Source organism: Hyla sarda, chromosome 4 (assembly GCF_029499605.1).
Source record: "Hyla sarda isolate aHylSar1 chromosome 4, aHylSar1.hap1, whole genome shotgun sequence".
Lineage (NCBI taxonomy): Eukaryota > Metazoa > Chordata > Amphibia > Anura > Hylidae > Hyla > Hyla sarda.
The window spans coordinates 188638406-188653179 of NC_079192.1; the positions used below are offsets into that span (position 1 = coordinate 188638406).

Genomic DNA, 14774 nt, shown 5'->3' on the forward strand with positions numbered 1-14774 from the left:
AAGTGTTCTGGTTGCTATGGGCAACGTCACCACTTTTCTTCTGCACAGGCTTAGGCTGGGTCCACACTACGTTTTGTCCCATACGGGAGCGCATACGGCAGGAGGGAGCTAAAACCTCGCGCTCCCGTATGTGACCGTATGCTCTCCCGTATGCCATTCACTTCAATGAGCCGACCGGAGTGAAACGTTCGGTCCGGTCGGCTCATTTTTGCGCCGTATGCGCTTTTACAACCGGACCTAAAACCGTGGTTGACCACGGTTTTAGGTCCGGTTGTAAAAGCGCATACGGCGCAAAAATGAGCCGACCGGACCGAACGTTTCACTCCGGTCGGCTCATTGAAGTGAATGGCATACGGGAGCGCATAGGGTCACATACGGGAGCGCGAGGTTTTAGCTCCCTCCTGCCGTATGCGCTCCCGTATGGGACAAAACGTAGTGTGGACCCAGCCTTAGCTGAATCTCCACAATAGCACTTGTCCCAGCACCACATCACATACACAGAACTCAATGTACTCCAACCTATATTTAATGGCACAGAGTGGGCATTTTAAACCTGGTGCCAGGATTTATCATGTACAACTTTTGAAAATATGTTCTGAAGTGGCACAAATTTTCACACAGCCAAGGCCAGTCCAGACCTGGTATATATAAAAGCTACGTTGCTGTGGCCTGTGCACATATTTATCATTCCATCACTGGCACAATGAGACATGTAGCCCTATGTGCTGTATACAGCTGTATACAGCCTTGTATAGCACACGGCTATGGTTGGGACGTCGTATACCTTGTACCCAGCCAGAAAAGTGTTTATATTGACATATCACACAAAAGATAAAGCTTCTACCCTGTCTCCCCGAAAATAATACAGTGTCTTATATTAATTTTTGTTACCAAAGATGCGCTAGGTCTTATTCTCAGGAGATGTCTTATTTTTCCATGAAGAAGAATCCACAGTATGCAGTGGATAATTTAGTCTCTCCTCATCAGCCTCATCCCTGTGCCATGGATTGAATCCACTGGCACAGAACAGGGGTGAGGCTGGGGGGAGAGTCTAGAGAATCCAGTGGGGCTCTTGAGTCTCCCCCACCCTCATATTCAGGGGGCCTTATATTCGGGGAGGCCTTATATTTAGCCAGAATGCCAAAGGAACAATAGGTCTTTTTCGGGGAAAGATGGTATGTGTTACACACTGGGTCATGCAGATACTTTACAAGTCACCAGTTACTTATTAAAAATACTGAAAATGTATATAGTTGGCAAGGTTGGCACCTGTTTAAATGCCAATCCACTGAATGGGCCAGGCTGGATACAGTTGGGTATTATAGATGGGCCCTTACTCTTTATTTTTCAACCCTTAGGTCAGTGGTCCAACAGCTTTTAACCCCTTGAAATCACCAGTTACTTATTCAAAATGTAGAAAATGTATATAGTTGGCAAGGTTGGCACCTATTTTCTTGCCAATCCACTGTTTGGGCCAGGCTGGATACAGTTGGGTATTATGGAGGGGCCTTTACTCTTTATTTTTCAACACTTAGGTTAGTGGCTTAACCACGTTTAACCCCTTAAATTCATCAGTTACTTATTCAAGATGCAGAAAATGTATATAGTTGGCAAGGTTGGCACCTGTTTTAATGCCAATCCACTGTTTGGGCCAGGCTGGATACAGTTGGCTATTATTGAGGGGCCATTACTCTTTATATTTCAACACTTAGGTCAGTGGCCCAACTGCGTTTAACCCCTTAAATTCATTAGTTACTTCGCAAATTGATATTTTTCAAAACGCATATTTTTTCATACATTTTTTACTATTATTTTTTTCAGAAAAAACACAAACAATCTAGATTTTTTTTTCTGAATTTGATTGTTCCCAAATACTATTCAACATTTATGTGTAAAAAACAGGTTTACTGGGGGGGGAGCGGAGCCTAGCCACGGACCGGAATGGACGTGTGAGCCTGCGGCTCTCTCGTCTACCCAGAGAAAAGCACCTATAACTCCAACTATTCTTTGCTAACGATGGTCAAATATGGCAAGCAAGCACCCGGTGACCCGGGAGAATCACCTAGATCGCAGAAAGGACAGACTGAAATGTCCACATTTTTCAAGAAGAAAGGCAGCTTCTCTCCCGCCCGCCAGCCCAAGATGGCGCCGGATGCAGCCTCGCAGAGAGACTCCATGGAGGAGGGTGAGCAAGATAGCGATACTGACATCCCCCTTCCAGCTGCTGTCACACAACAGTTTCTGAAATCCTTTATGAGAAAAGCCCTCTCTCAAGCTGTTAAACCAGTCCTTACTGAATTAGCTGACATTAAGACAGAAGTTGTGGTCATAGGTCACAGAATGGAGGCACTGGAGTCAGCATGCTCAGCTCTTTCCACATACTCAGCGGCCCTCACGGACCGAACTGAACTGCTGGAGGCGCACTTGAACTCTATGTACACCCTTATAGAGGATCAAGAGAATAGGAGCCGCAGGAAAAACAGGTTCAAGGGTCTACCTGAAACATGGGCAAACGAAGCACTCCGGAAGGTTGCTGCTGAAATCTCTGAATCCCTCGTTGGCCCTGAAAGAGCTGCCGGCATAATAATAGAGAGGATACATAGAGCCCTGCGACCTAAACCGAAACCCACCGATCCCCCAAGAGATGTAATCTGCGGCTTACTTTCTTATGTGGACACTGCTGCTGTTCTTCAAGCTGCCCGAGAGAAACGGTCAGTCACCTATGGGGGAGATGAAATTGCTTTGTACCAGGATATTGCTCCGTCCACATTAGCCAAGAGGCGCCTTATGAAACCTCTACTTGAAAAACTGAGGGAACGGGGCCTACAATATACCTGGCTGTTCCCATTCGGCCTCTCTATTAATCACAACGGCTGTAGACTAACTGTGCGCACGCCATCTGACTAATGTTTGGTCCACCCTGGAAATCTCACCTGTTGAAGTTCCTTCATGGCTCCCGGTGTCGGAGCTTGGCTCTCTACCTGAACTGCCAAGACCCGAGGAGTGGAGAGTGGCTTCGCGTACTAAAGCTGGAAAACAGAAGAAGACCCGAGTGAAGGATGGACTTCCGCCGCGCTGAGACCTGCATCCCGGCTCTCTGTCCATTACTTACCTTGCTCATCGCAATCGGGACTCCTGACTGCTGTCTGCTGATGATCGCATTGCTGACGGCTGGAGCCGTTCAGGTTTGATGTTCTTGACTTCTTGTTGCCAGCATAGTTACTTGACCTTGTTGCATTATCCCAGCACCATAAGAACCGGGACTGCCTGAATTTTCCCCACCAAGGTCGTACTTCATCCTTGTTTAGATTCTTCTTCTGGTGCCTCTCACATCTTGCAGAAATTGCTAGCTAGATTGCACACTAAACTGACTGACTTATCTCTTCTAGACTGTTGGAGACCTTGGAACCCTTCCGTCAAGGATTATACGTTCTACTCGGCGACTCACCGAACCTATCAACGTTTGGATTACCTGCTACTCCATCAATCTCTCCTTCCGACAATTACAGACTCAGGTATAGACACGATCACGATATCAGACCATGCTCCTGTTTAGCTGCTTCTCTCTTTTTCTGACACATATACCCCCCCCCCCACCTAAATGGAGACTAAACGAAAGAATTCTGGAACACCCTCAGGCTTACCCCGACTTACTACAACACCTCCAGTCGTATTTTGCAAACAATGTTCCTTCTGGCCCTTCCCAGCCTCTGGTGTGGGAGGCCCACAAGGCCTATATTAGAGGAATTCTAATTTTTTGGGGCTCTAGACTAGAAGGACTACAGGAGGAAAACTGATCAGCTGCTGCAGGATATAGCCATTTTAGAAAGGGCTCACAAACGTTCGCAACTCGTGGCTACTTTATGCGATCTCGAAGGTCTTAGAGAACAATTACTTAAAGGTGTAGATCGCCGCGGTCCCGCTGCTGGGGACCCCGGGGATCGCCGCTGCGGCACACCGCCATCATTACTGCACAGAGCGAGTTCGCTCTGTGCGTAATGACGGGTGATACAGGGGCCGGAGCAGCGTGACGTCATGGCTCCGCCCCTCGTGACATCACGGCCCGTCCCCTTAATGCTAGTCTATGGCAGGGGGCGTGACAACCGCCACGCCCCCTCCCATAGACTTGTATTGATGGGGGCGGGCCGTGACGTCACGAGGGGTGGAGCCGTGATGTAACGATGCTCCGGCCCCTGTATTGCCCGTCATTATGTGCAGAGCGATCTCGCTCTGCGCAGTAATGATAGCGGGGTGCTGCTGCAGCGATCCCCGAGGTCCCCAGCAGCAGCGATCTGACATCTTATCCCCTATCCTTTGGGGTACCCCTTTAACTATTTACAAGAGCAGTCGTCCAGGGCTTACCTCCATCACAGACACAAACTATATGCCCACGGTGACAAGGGAAGTCATCTCATGTCCTCCCTCATTAAAAAAGCTAGAGTCAAGCAGCACATACATGAAATCCGAGAGAAGGATGGTCTCACTTACAACTCTAACCCAGATATAGCTAAGGCTTTCCAACGCTTTTATAACACTCTATATAATATACAACCTAATCATAATGAAATCTGGGAACCTGCCCTTATGGCAGCTCAGGAATGGTTTTTACATGACCTGGCCCTACCTACCCTAGATCCATCTATGACCGCTTCTTTATTAGAGCCAATTACCCCTGAAGAGGTCAAGAGAGTAATTATGTCCTTTCCACCGGGCAAAAGCCCAGGCCCAGATGGGTTCCCTTTAATTTATTACACCAAATGTCTGGACACGCTACTCCCACATCTCACTGCCTCCTGTAATTCCCTGCTGCAGGGAGAGACCCTCCCGAAACAGGCACAGGAAGCCCACATCACCCTTATTGCTAAGGAAGGTAAGGATCCAGCAGACTGTGGGAGCTATAGGCCCATATCTCTTCTTAATATAGATCTGAAGATATGGGCTAAGCTTCTCTCCTTACGCATCAAAAAATTCCTCCCACATCTAGTTGCGCCGGAACAGTCTGGTTTTGTGCCTGGGCAGGAGGGTAGGTCTAACACATTTAAACTCCTGGCTTCCATACACCATGCTCGTTCAAAGGAGCTCCTGTTGGTCCTTCTCGGCGTTGACGCCGAGAAGGCCTTCGATAGAGTAAGCTGGTCGTTTATGATGGCGGTCCTTCGAAAGTTTGGCTTTCCGTCTTCATTTATCACTGCTATTTTCTCATTATACGCCAGTCCCTATGCTTCCTTGTTAATTAATGACATGATATTTCCTTCTTTCCACATTACAAATAGCACCAGGCAGGGGTGTACTCTGTCCCCTACACTTTTTGTGCTAGTCATGGAGTCCCTCCTCCAAAAAATATGTCATCTGATGGTGAACTTAAGACATTAGCATTTGCGGACGATCTGCTCTTTCTCCTCTCAAAGCCTGAGGAGGACCTCCCCTGCCTGGTGTTACTGTTCTGAGTTTGGACGGCTCTCCAATTTTAAAGTTAATGTTTTGAAGTCGGAACTCCTAAATATTACGCTCCCACAAGACAGGGTTAACCGTCTCAAATCACTATCTCCATTCCCCTGGGCCTCATCTTCTCTCAGGTACCTGGGTGTCCATATAACGGCCTCTCTATCTACACTGTTTGATGCAACTTACAAACCTCTACTAACAGACGTTCAATCCCTTTTGAAGGAATATGACAACCCCCTAATATCTTGGATTGGGAGACGAAATGTACTTCAGACATATGTAGTCCCTAAAATAATATATACATTTCAAATGCTACCAATTGCACTTCCCCCCTCCTTCTTTCTCTCTGTTAGAAGATTATTCTCTACATATCTATGGAAACATAAAAAACTTAGGATAGCACACTTCCTCTTATCTAGACCCCCCCAAAAAAGGGAGGAATAGGAATTCCTGATATGCTGATACTCTATCGATCCATGCAACTTAGGAGATGGATACTATCCCAACCTCACATTCAAACATCCCCTGATTTACACCTTGTGTCTGAGTGGAGGTGGGCCAGGTGGATAGGTGGGGATGATTTCTTAAAATCCCTATGGTTTCCTAAGAGAAGACGTTACTCCTTGTCAGATGAATCAGTCCTTCTCTCTGGCATCTTCACTGTCTGGCATTCACTAGCTCCTACTCTATCTCCTCCTGTCTCCCCTATCCTCCCAGCTGGTCTTATACCGGTGTTCGTGCAATGTGAGTCCCCGACATATGCTCCTCTTTGGGATAAACTGAATTGCTACCCTATCAACCAGTAGTTCACTGACGGAAGGGTTCCTACAGAAGCTACGTTTTGCTCACTGCTGCCTCCTTCGAGTCTCTCGTTTTTACACGTAGCACATTTGAAACATTGTTGTACCAGATTTCTTTTAGAGATCGGTAATATCAGAGATTGCACTGATTTTGAGAAGTCCTTAGTATCCACATCCTCACGACTGCATAAACTGTCCTATGTTAAGAACTTATATGTGAACATGATTCCAACATCTAAACCAGGATACTTATTATTCTGGGAAAAAGAGCTCAATATCTCCCTATCTGACTGAGAGACGGGGTATATTCTCACTCACTCACAGGGTTTTTCCAGATGTATTAGACTCAGGGAAACACATTATAAGTTACTTTCCCATTGGCACAGGACACCTGAATTCCTATATACACATATTCTTTCAACCTCCAGCTCTTGTTGGAGATGTGGAACACAAGTTGGAAATCATTCACACATCTGGTGGACGTGTCCCTCCATCAGACCCTTTTGGTCTAGCATAGAACACAGAATAAACTCCATATTACCGGGACCAGTTGCTCTAGAACCTGACATGGTCCTCTTGGGGAAACCCTCTAGCACATCCCTCCCCCACAGGGATCATCTGCTAATGCACTTCCTGGAAGCAGCCAAGTCGCTTATACCTCTGAAGTAGCTTGACTCACATCCTCCAACTTTGGAGGAGTGGGAGACAAAGGTTCACCAGATCTGCAGATTTGAGGAGCTTTCTTCGAGAGTTGCCCGAGCACATGATAAGTTTAAACACACCTGGTCCCCCTGGTTGAAACATGGGAAACAAGCTGTCTAGTGAACTCCTACTTGAATTCTCAGCCCTGATGTCCCTCATCTCTATTACCCCTGTCCCTTGCCACCCCCCCCCCCTCCCTACCCTTTCTCCCTCAACTTACTATTTCCGTCCTTTCTATTCCTATCTCTTTTCTTCTTTCTTTTCTGTCTTTCTTTACTTTCTATTTTCTGGACTCTGTCCGTATTAGTAGCCACTGTTTGTCGCGAACGGTGAAATGAACAGTATCGCGCGTTTTACTTCTGTTTTGTATGTCACATACTTAATGTTAATTTGTTCTCATGCGATGTAACTTGCTTCAGCGAAGAAAATAATAAAAGTTAATTGAGAAAAAAAAACAGGTTTACTGTAGAGAAATAAGAGGAGAAAAGCTCTATTATTCATAGTCATCTATAAGAAAATGCTCGAATAAGAAACCACTTTCAGTGAATAGGATGCTGCCAAATAAGAAACCAACTTCAGGTGTTTTTTATTTGGCATTTTATCCCCTGGTCATGTGATTCTTATATCCTGTGACTCAAGGATGTGTACTGAAGAGCTGGAGGTAGTTTTTCTCTTTTTAACCAATAGAAGTTTATGTAAATAAAAACATTACAATTTCTCCATACCCAGAGCATGGGTAGAGGGTAAAAAACACCATATTTTCCCAGTGACTCTGGTTATTCTGGCACATAGTGTCTGCGACAGTGTGTACCAGGAAAATCCAACTAACCTAACATTGCATTGTGAAAAGCCGACAGGAGGTGTGGTCAGCCCAAAAAGGGGCATGGTTTCACAACCCAACCTGTTTACTATTGGATTCACAGAAAATCCTGTGAATAAATGGTTTTAAATTTCCACCTAGAAATTGCTGGTCAGAAAATGTGTAAATCGGTGAATCCCCACAGTAAATAGGTTGAAACAACATTTCACACTAGTAAAAATCCAACACTCAGTAAATTAGGGTCAATGTGTTTCTAATAGCCTATGCTGTGCTATATATGCATAAAAATACATATATATATATATATATATATATATATATATATATATATATATATATGCAAATACCGTATATATCGGGGTATACCACGCACCGGCCTATAACACGCACCCTCATTTTACCAAGGATATTTGGGTAAAAAAAAGTTTTTTACCCAAATATCCATGGTAAAATGAGGGTGCGTGTGTGTGCGTGTATACCCCGATATACCCCCAGGAAAGGCAGGGGGAGAGAGGCCGTCGCTGCCCGCTTCTCTCCCCCTGCCTTTCCTGGGGTCTAGAGCGCTGCTGTCGGCCCTTTTCACCCCCTGGTTATCGGCGCCGCTGCCCGTTCTGTCCCCCTGACTATCGGTGCCGGCGCCGATAGCCAGGGGGAGAGAAGCGGCGCCGACAGCCAGGGGGAGAGAAGGGGCAGCGGCACCCATTGCCGGCACCGCTGCCCCGTTGCCTCCCCCATCCCCGGTGGCATAATTACCTGAGTCGGGTCCGCGCTGCTGCAGGCCTCCGTCGTGCGTCCCCAGCGTCGTTGCTATGCACGGCGCGGCGCACTGACGTCATGCGCCGCGCCGTTCAGCGCATAGCAAGGACGCCGGGGACGCACGCCGGAGGCCTGCAGCAGCGCGGACCCGACTCAGGTAATTATGCCACCCGGGATGGGGGGAGGCAACGGGGCAGCGGCGCCGGCAATGGGTGCCGCTGCCCCTTCTCTCCCCCTGGCTGTCGGCGCCGCTTCTCTCCCCCTGGCTATCGGCGCCGGCACCGATAGTCAGGGGGACAGAACGGGCAGCGGCGCCGATAACCAGGGGGAGAGAAGGGCCGACAGCAGCGCTCTAGACCCCAGGAAAGGCAGGGGGAGAGAGGCGGGCAGCGACGGCCTCTCTCCCCCTGCCTTTCCTGGGGGCGTATAACACGCACACAGACTTTAGGCTAAAAATTTTCGCCTAAAAAGTGCGTGTTATACGCCGATAAATACGGTACATGCAGCACACCACGAAGTTGTAATCAAAAAAGTAGATTTATTCCAAAATGTGCAAAAGACTACATTTCACCAGTCTCACACTGGCTTTCTCAAGTGAAGACGTGATATGACCCGGGCTTTTATAGACCATCACATTACAAAGAAGTGACATCACACAATTACGATTTACATATGTATATAAACAGAGGCAAAACATACATCTCATACAGGAAAAGATCAGTACATAGATCGGTGTGCTATATATCATCATCATGGGTATATAACCGTATATAAATGCTGCAATGATTTATATTGGGCTTAGTAAAGCTGTGATCCACATTGTGCACCTAGAATGAACAGTGTCCATATTCCATATGCTCTTAAATTACCTCGTGCAGGCCCGCCATGATGCCTTCCATCCAGGATGCTCAGTAAGCATGGTCCGGCCGAGAGTCATGATGAAAGCGCTGACTTCTGGTTTCGGACGTAAGTCCATGACGCAACAATGAGTCCCTAGCAACCAATGCAGTGCCGCATCCAGCATCGCAGTCAGCGCATGCCCAGAGCTGTCAGGTATTAGCGTCCTTGGATACAGAGTTCATTGCTGTCTTGTATTTAGTGTATAGTCCATATATAGAAGCTTCAGCCTCCTTGATAGCTGGTAGTGGATATAATAGCATATCCTCTGTGTACTTAGAAGAGAAGAAAGGTTATCAATAAATTTTGCACTGCTTATAGGCTTGTAATCTCCATGTTGGTATATAGCAGACAGGATGTATGGGTGACAATATCGTTTGTATTCCTTTAATAAACATAATTCCTATTAAAGGGAACAACAGCACCACCTCAGCACAAGCATTCCATTCAAACTGGGGCAAAGACACCACATTCCCATGCATCTAGGGTATTTTGGGAGGTGCACCGGGCCAGTGGCATCCAAGTAGATTAGTTCAAGGACATCACTAACGGTCCACTATCTCATGCACTAAATGGGAAGTGTCAAAACACACCCTCACAAGTATAAATCTCATTCATACTGTGGTTGCACCAATGTACCCCTTAAATGATACAAAAGAAGGAAAGAACACTTATGTGGCCCCTGTTATCTGTTTTATTTTATAAAAACTTGAATAAAAACATACTTTGAAGAAAAAGAAGGAAAGAAAGAAAGAAAGAGAAAGAATCCCACCAATTAGATAAATATCACTGCTATTGCTACGGCAAATAACATAGCATGGTTGCTTCAGTATGGAAAAAGAAAGCAGATGGTCCTGGTTGGCATGGCATCATGGCTGGTCTCAAGTGTGAAAAGTGTTCTATAATTCAATAAAGGAAAGAAAAAAAATCATATATAGTAAATTCATCTCACAGGTCATCATATATCAAGATTTCTGCGAGCGCATTGTAGGCTATATCCGTTAATGCCTAATCATTTTTGGCAAAACAGTAAATTCAACATTCAGTCCGTTAGGTTTAAGGCTATTCAATTCATATATTCACTTTAGTTCCCTGGTTTGTAGCAGGGTCACTCTATCACCCCCTCTTTTTAGGGGAGGAATGTGATCAACTATCATTCATTTGAGATCTGTTTCAGCATGTCCGGCATCAACAAAATGTTTAGAGACTGGCAATTCGCTACACTTTTTTCTGATAGAATATCTGTGCTGATTTAGCCTCGTTCTCAGAACACACTTGGTTTCTCCAATGTATATTCATTTGCAGGGACACCACAATGGCTCTCGTTTGCTATTGCAAACCCGACATGTTTTGTAGGGTTGTGCGCCAAATTCTGTCTGCGCCAGAAACTCTGTCTGTGCCAGATTTTGCGCCAGAATTTAAAAAACCCTGACTAACTGTCCATTTTGCTAAGAAAAACCGGGGGGAAAGGGGGCGTGGTCTCCGAAAAGGGGCATGTTCCCGACATTTTCACGAAATAACTACATATTTACTAAGGTTTCTACATGTGTTGGATTTGAACTGAGGAAAACCAGACAGATCAGAACATGTGTAAAAAAAAGCAAAGTGTAGGGAAAGTGGAAAATGTAGGGAAACCTTAGTAAATACGGTGGGAAAAAAATTGTAGAGAATTAAAACCCACAAAGAAACCTACACTCCACTCTTAGGTTAGGTACGCACTGATATTTAGCCGGCGGCACTAAGACCGCACAGACTGCATTGCTGTCCCCATAGATGGCAATGCATTTCTGAGTGGATCTTTTGCGGAGATTTGCTCAGAAAGGCATTCACATCTACGGGGATGGCAATGCAGTCCGTGCAGTTTTAGTGCCGCCAGCTAAATCTCAGGCAGAAATTCTGCCCAGAAATTCCACAGTGTGAACTCAACCTTAGTAAATAAGGGCCAGTATGTACACAATATGATTACTTTCGCACGTGAGGTAGTAGTTTATGGGATATGTCTTCTGTGTAGCAGGATGATTAAAGGCATTGCCTTTTTGTATGTATTTACAACTAATGCAGCGTCTACATGGAAAATATCCTTTTGCTTAAACCGACAAATATTTTTGTTTTTTGAATGTTGCCTGATATATCTGACTTGACCAATTGGTATTTTAGGTTTCGTGCTCTACGATATGACATTAACCCCTTAAAGACCAGGCCATTTTACACCTTAAGGACCAGAGCGTTTTTTGCAAGTCTGACCACTGCCACTTTAAACATTAATAACTCTGGAATGCTTTTAGTTCTCATTCTGATTCCAAGATTGTTTTTTCATGACATATTCTACTTTAACTTAGTGGTAAAATTTTATGGTAACTTGCATCCTTTCTTGGTGAAAAATCCCCAAATTTGATGAAAAAAATGAAAATGTAGCATTTTTCTAACTTTGAAGCTCTCTGCTTGTAAGGAAAATGGATATTCAAAATATAATATATTTTTTTGGGGGTTCACATATACAATATGTCTACTTTATGTTTGCATCATAAAATTTATGAGTTTTTACTTTTGGAAGACACCAGAGGGCTTCAAAGTTCAGCAGCAATTTTGAAATTTTTCACAAAATTTTCAAACTCACTATTTTTCAGGGACCAGTTCAGTTTTGAAGTGGATTTGAAGGGTCTTCATATTAGAAATACCCCATAAAAGACTCCATTATAAAAACTACACCCCCCAAAGTATTCAAAATGACATTCAGTAAGTGTATTAACCCTTTAGGTGTTTCACAGGAATAGCAGCAAAGTGAAGGAGAAAATTCAAAATCTTAATTTTTTACACTCGCATGTTCTTATAGACCCAATTTTTTAATTTTTGCAAGGGGTAAAAAGCAGAAAATTTTTACTGGTATTTGAAACCCAATTTCTCTCGAGTAAGCACATACCTCATATGTCTATGTTAATTGTTCAGCGGGCGCAGTAGAGGGCTCAGAAGGGAAGGAGCGACAAATGGTTTTTGGGGGGCATGTCACCTTTAGGAAGCCCCTGTGGTGCCAGGACAGCAAAAAAAAAACACATGGCATACCATTTTGGAAACTAGACCCCTCAGGGAATGTAACAAGGGGTAAAGTGAACCTTAATACCCCACAGGTGATTCACGACTTTTGCATATGTGAAAAAAATATATATTTTTTACCTAAAATGCTTGTTTTCCCAAAATTTTACATTTTTAAAAAGGGTAATAGCAGAAAATACCCCCCAAAATTTGAAGCCCAATTTCTCCCGATTCAGAAAACACCCCATATGGGGGTGAAAAGTGCTCTGCTGGCACACTACAGGTCTCAGAAGAGAAGGAGTCACATTTGGCTTTTTGAAAGCAAATTTTGCTCTGGGGGCATGCCGCATTTAGGAAGCCCCTATGGTGCCAGAACAGCAAAAAAAAAACACATGGCATACCATTTTTGAAACTAGCCCCCTCGGGGAACGTAATAAGGGGTAATGTGAACCTTAATACCCTACAGGTGTTTCACGACTTTTGCATATGTAAAAAAATATATATTTTTTTTTTACATAAAATGCTTGTTTTCCCAAAAATTTTACATTTTTAAAAAGGGTAATAGCAGAAAATACCCCCCAAAATTTGTAACACAATTTCTCCCGAGTACGGCAATACCCCATATGTGACCCTAAACTGTTGACTTGAAATACGACAGGGCTCCAAAGTGAGAGCGCCATGCGCATTTGAGGCCTAAATTAGGGACTTGCATAGGGGTGGACATAGGGGCATTCTACGCCAGTGATTCCCAAACAGGGTGCCTCCAGCTGTTGCAAAACTCCCAGCATGCCTAGACAGTCAACGGCTATCTGGCAATACTGGGAGTAGTTGTTTTGCAACAGCTGGAGGCTCCGTTTTGGAAACAGTGGCGTACCAGACGTTTTTCATTTTTATTGGGGAGGGGAGGGGGGTTGTATAGGGGTATGTGTATATGTAGTGTTTTTTACTTTTTATTTTATTTTGTGTTAGTGTAGCGTAGTGTTTATAGGGTACAGTCGCACGGGCGGGGGTTCACAGTAGTTTCTCGCTGGCAGTTTGAGCTGCGGCAGAAAATTAGCCGCAGCTCAAACTTGCAGCCGGATACTTACTGTAATCCTCCGCCCATGTGAGTGTACCCTGTACGTTCACATTGGGGGGGGGGACATCCAGCTGTTGCAAAACTACAACTCCCAGCATGTACGGTCTATCAGTGCATGCTGGGAGTTGTAGTTTTGCAACAGCTGGAGGCACACAGATTGTGAAACACCGAGTTTGGTAACAAACTCAGTGTTTTGCAACCAGTGTGCCTTCAGCTGTTGCAAAAGCTACAACCCCCAGCATGTACGGACAGCGGAAGGGCATGCTGGGTCTTATAGTTATGCAACAGCCGGAGTCATACTACTTTGGCTGGGGATGCTGGGGATTGTAGTTATGCAACAGCTGGAGACACTCTGGTTTATTACTTAACTCAGTGTGCCTTCAGCTGTTGCAAAACTACAACTCTCAGCAGTCACCGACAGCCAACGGGCATGCTGGGAGTTGTAGTTATGCAACCACCAGATGCACCATTACAACTCCCAGCATGCACTTTAGCTGATTGTGCAAGATGGGAGTTGTAGTTATACAACAGCTGAAGGTACACTTTTCCATAGAAAAAATGTGCCTCCAGCTGTTGCAAAACTACAGCTCCCAGCATGCCCTTTTTGCATGCTGGGAGCTGTTGCTAAGCAACAGCAGGAGGCTGTCACTCACCTCCTGCTGCTGCTGCTGCTCCACGCCGCGCAGGTCAGTCCCGCCGCCGCCATCGCTCCTGGGGCCCCGATCCCAACAGGGACGCCGGGGATCGGGGTCCCCAGCACCCGGGGTGCACGTCCCGCACCCGCTCACGTCCTCCGGAAGAGGGGCGGAGTGGGTTGCGGGAGTGACACCCGCAGCAGGCGCCCTGATTGGTCGGCTGGTAATCCGGCCGACGAATCAGGGCGATCGTGAAGTGGCACCAGTGCCACCTCACCCCTGCTGGCTCTGGCTGTTCCTAGCTCTGGCTGTTCCTGCCCGATCAGCCAATAATTCCGGGTCACCGGGTCACTGGAGACCCGATTGACCCGGAATCCGCCGCAGATCGCTGGACTGAATTGTCCAGCGATCTGCGGCCATCGCCGACATGGGGGGTCATCATGACCCCACTGGGCGATAAGTCCCGATGCCTGCTGAACGATTTCAGCAGGCATTGGGCACCGGCTCCGCTCCAGATGGTTGCGGGGGGGCGGTAAAACACATGACATTCTCATACGTCATGTGTCCTTAAGGACTCGGAAATGGAGACGTATGAGAACGTCATGTGTCCT

At 45.8% G+C, this 14774-nt stretch overlaps 1 protein-coding gene across 4 annotated transcripts in view; it reads left to right on the forward strand.

Moving 5' to 3' along the window:
* Window positions 1-14774, forward strand: part of PRRT4 (proline rich transmembrane protein 4) — a 160450-nt gene that overhangs the window by 22103 nt on the left and 123573 nt on the right. The window contains exons 1-2 of one of the 4 annotated variants that reach the window (XM_056573095.1): window positions 1783-3185; window positions 3390-3515. The exons of 1 other annotated variant lie outside the window; for it this stretch is intronic. The gene's annotated coding sequence lies outside the window, so the exon portion shown is untranslated. Of the gene's footprint in view, window positions 1-1782; window positions 3186-3389; window positions 3516-9404; window positions 9577-14774 lie in introns of those variants that run through there. 2 more of the 4 variants (XM_056573092.1, XM_056573093.1) reach the window with 2 other exon arrangements.